The following is a 4,039-nucleotide window of genomic DNA, read 5'->3' as shown; positions in this document are numbered from 1 at the left end:
TCAAATTGCTATGTGTATGAGATCCCTTATCTCATAAATGAGGGGGGCTCAGACACCAATTTAGTGTCCAACTTGGTTGCTAATATATGCTTGAGCTAAGGTTGCTGCAAATATGCTCCATGGTTTGAGGTATGCGAGGTACTTAAAGGGAACACTGGCACAGTGCTTTGAGTTGCTGCATGCTTTAGTGGATTTTGATAGGGCTAGAGATGCAGGTGGCAGGAAGAGTGATTCATGGTTTTTTTTAATCTTGGGTTCAAATATAATACCTTTTTTAGGATGGGATACCCATGTGTGCAAGTTTAAGAAGTCCCTTTCTAGGCTAAAGTAGCCTCTTGTGCTTGGTACTCATGGATTTATGAGTACTTATAGATTATGGGCATCACTAAGACCATTGCAAGTCCTAAATTTTATTATTTGTTTGAATATGATAAATTTGATATGCTTATATTTGTGTTGTATGTAGATTACCTGGTCCTAATAGTTAGTTTAAAAAACTCTATCCCATGGTGCAATAAGAAACTGGCAACTGAAGTTGACATGTATTATTTCTTGGTCTTGGAGGTTTGGCTGAGTTGAGGTAAGCTGGTCCACGAACACAGGTAAGTAAGCAATTTAGATTCTAAAGAAGTTTTGGATAATGGACAATAAACCCTAGGCTACTTTTATGATACATGTTTTGAAGTTTTGAGCAGATTCATATTCAAATTTGGTTGATTTGTCAATGTACAAAAAGTAGATAGGTTCCCTAACATGTATGGTAGACTTTAGCAGTCAAATTGTTATGTGGATGAGATCCCTTGTCTCACAAACAAGGGGGGATCAGACACCAATTTAGTGTCCAACTTTGTTGTTAATATATGGTTGAGCTGAGGTTGTTGCAAATCTACTAGAAAATGCATGTGCCATCCTTAGATGTGTTTTTTCTATCCAATTTAGTTGAAAAATTATTTTCTAACATAACAGTTTTGCAAATGGTTTTTATTATTCTAGATTGAAATGAAAATGTATACCTATAGCTCATGTACCTGCTTTTTATTTGGCTTTGCTTTTACAGATCAATGTCTTACAATGTTTCCAATTAGCCTACTCTGTTTTCAATTATCAATTTCTTATGCTTTGTTCGGTTGTTAGGCCGATAGGTCTTCATATGCATCAACAATCGTCAACACTTTTACCCTGCTCTGTTTGATCAAGTGAGACACTTTCAACTGTTCATTTGAAGTGTGACTACTTTTTCCAGATATCCGTTGGGTTTTTACTGCTTTTTCCCATTCTTTTATGTCACTCTTGAAGATATTTTTACTGATTTTTCCAATTTTTTTATGTCACTCTTGGCCTCAAATTTAATCATTTCTTTGGATATTTTTACTTCTTTTTCCCATTCTTTTATGTCACTCTTGGCCTGAGAGTTAATAGTTTCTTTGGTCTGCCAGTTGTTGTTTCTATTCTTCTTCCCTGACTTTTGGCAAGCACTCTTCTTCTCCACTTTCACTACTTTGTTTAAAGAACGATGCAACCAACCATTACAGGCCTATAGGTTTATACACTTCAGTTATTGGTTCTTCATCATAAACTATTGTTTTCTCCATTCTCATTCCCATTGCATTTGTGGAGCTGCAACTGCTCATAAGGGTTATTGAACCCTTCCTCTGGGGTTTCTGCCTGATTCATTAATTGATAATATCAAAGGCATCATGGAGAGAAGAGAGTCAAAGTCTTCAGAAGGAAGAAGTTGCATGCAGAATTGCCATATGTTGATCAGGAATGTAGCTGGGTTTTTCTTGGCATTAACTATCTTGGCCATTTCATTTTCAACTGTAGGTGATGTTTCAATTCAGGGGTTAAAGTTTTCTAATTTCGATTTTACATGTTTAAATTTTGCAGTTTGTTTTCTATAACACACCAAGATTTATAATAGAAACTTATTTTTACCATAAAATTTGGCAAAATTTTAAGTTTTAAGATCACTTTCCATTCTTAAAATTTTCCATCCTTATCAAGGATATGAATACAATATAGCTTAAAATTTATCTACATTGTGTTCTTTACAGGTGCTTATGATCCACTAGATCCAAATAGTAACATAATGATCAAATGGGATATTGTGTCTTGGATCAAATAGGTCTTGAATTATAATTCCCTTTCCTCATTTTCCTGAAATAGATGTTGAGCTTTTCTGAATTTCATTCCTAATAGCCTACAAGTTAAATTCTCAAAGCTTGACATGATGAAAAAATTGGAAAACCTTCAAGTCAAGTAGAGTTTATTTTGATATTGATGAAAATTTCTGATAAATTGTGTTGTATTGATTGGTACGTTCGATATTTTTAGTAAATACTTCACTCATTTTTTATTAGCTTTATGTCCCTGAAATTAAGTAAGTATTCACTAGAAACATTGGTACAATTTACTAAAAATTCCCTGAAAATCTTCATGCTAGAACTTATTTTACTCTTTGTTGAGTCTAATGAGCTTCCCTCTGTAGGTGGTTGTGACCATGCATAATTTTTAGCAGTACCGCCATATACCAAGCCCCCAAGGATGGACTTTGGGTTGGCGCTGGGCAAAAAAGAAGGTCATCTGGGCTGTGGTTGGTGGCTAGACAACATAGCAAGGAGATTGCTCCAAATGGAAAGTAGGTGTTCCACACGGTTGTAGGAAGGACCCCACCATTGTTGGTGTCTTACCAGGTGTGCCTTAGAATCAATAATTTACGAATTGTTGCAAAGGTGGAGCATTGGCATATTGGGCTCAGGATCCTTCGAATTCCATCACATCCTTTCAACTTAGTGTGGGCAATTTGGGTACCACTAACAAAACTATCGAATTGCCAAAGAATTTCACTTTGAAGGCTCCAGGACCGGGTTACACTTGTGGCCTTGCTAAGATTGTTGAACCCAGCCGTTTCTTTAGTCCAAGTCGCCACATAACCACTCAAGTTCTAAGTAATACACTATTATAATCCCTCATAATTTATATATTTGTGAATGTTATGTGTCTCACTCTGAGCTGGCTAAGTCCTATATTTGAATTTCCCTTATCCTTGTGTAGTGACATGGAATGTAACATGCACATATTCTCAGTTCCTGGCTTAGAAAAGTTAAACATGTTGTGTCTCCTTATCATTGTTCTATAATGATACTATAACACCATGCCCTACTTGCACTTGTGCTTGCTGGAACAACATAACTCAATCTGTTTGTATTGAGTATGATTTTTATTCCCTTGCAAATTCATTCAATCAATTTTAAATTTGTAGATTTTTGAAATATTTTAAAATCTAACCGATAGCAGTAACTTCTTTTTTCTTTCTGGTTCATTACATTCCAAAATATTTTCAACAATATGAAGTCATTTCTATCTTATGGCAGATTGGTAAAATATTTTAAAATCCAATAAATATGTAATTGGGTTACTGTTAATAAGATTTCAAAATATTCTTCAAATATTCAATCAAATTAAATTCGCCAAAAATACCCTGATCTTCTACCAAATCTAGACGCATTAGATTCTAAATTGTCTCGTTAATTTGATGCAGTACTGATTCACCAGTTATTAAGTTGTCGGGTACAAATTATGCCACAAACACCTTGCAGCCACCACTTCTATGGTGCGCCCGTCATATGTGCCTGATCAGAGTACACTGGCATGTGAAGTTGAATTACAAAGAGTATTTGGGAGTGAATATCATAGTGACAAATTTCAATTACAGAATGAACTACACCAACTGGACATTAGTTGCACAACATCCAAACTTTGATAATGTAACCCAAGTTTTCGGCTTCAACTATAAATCTTTAACTCCATATGGATTGATCAGTAAGTACATATTTTGAAAACATTTACTGTTATTGATTTTAAGCACAGTTAATTTAACTAAAGCTATCAAATCAAATTTTTAGAATATTTTGGAATCTACAATCAACTATAGAGACTTCTGGTTAATTGTGATTAAAATATGAATTGATGTTATTCACCTGAAGCCTAACCTTATTTCATATTTGGAGATATTTTATAAATCTGATAGAAATGGTTA

General features: G+C 34.5%; 1 pseudogene; it reads left to right on the top strand.

Annotated features, from left to right (window-relative positions):
* Positions 1–1,697: 1,697 nt before the first annotated feature.
* Positions 1,698–3,839, top strand: LOC149235278 (protein COBRA-like; annotated as a pseudogene).
* The last annotated feature ends 200 nt before the right edge of the window (positions 3,840–4,039 follow it).

Source organism: Pinus tabuliformis, chromosome 8 (assembly GCF_031772625.1).
Source record: "Pinus tabuliformis cultivar Carrire ecotype Pingquan chromosome 8, CPIR1, whole genome shotgun sequence".
NCBI lineage: Eukaryota > Viridiplantae > Streptophyta > Pinopsida > Pinales > Pinaceae > Pinus > Pinus tabuliformis.
Note: the sequence above shows the minus strand (reverse complement) of the source record. Positions and strands in the feature narration are given on the sequence as shown.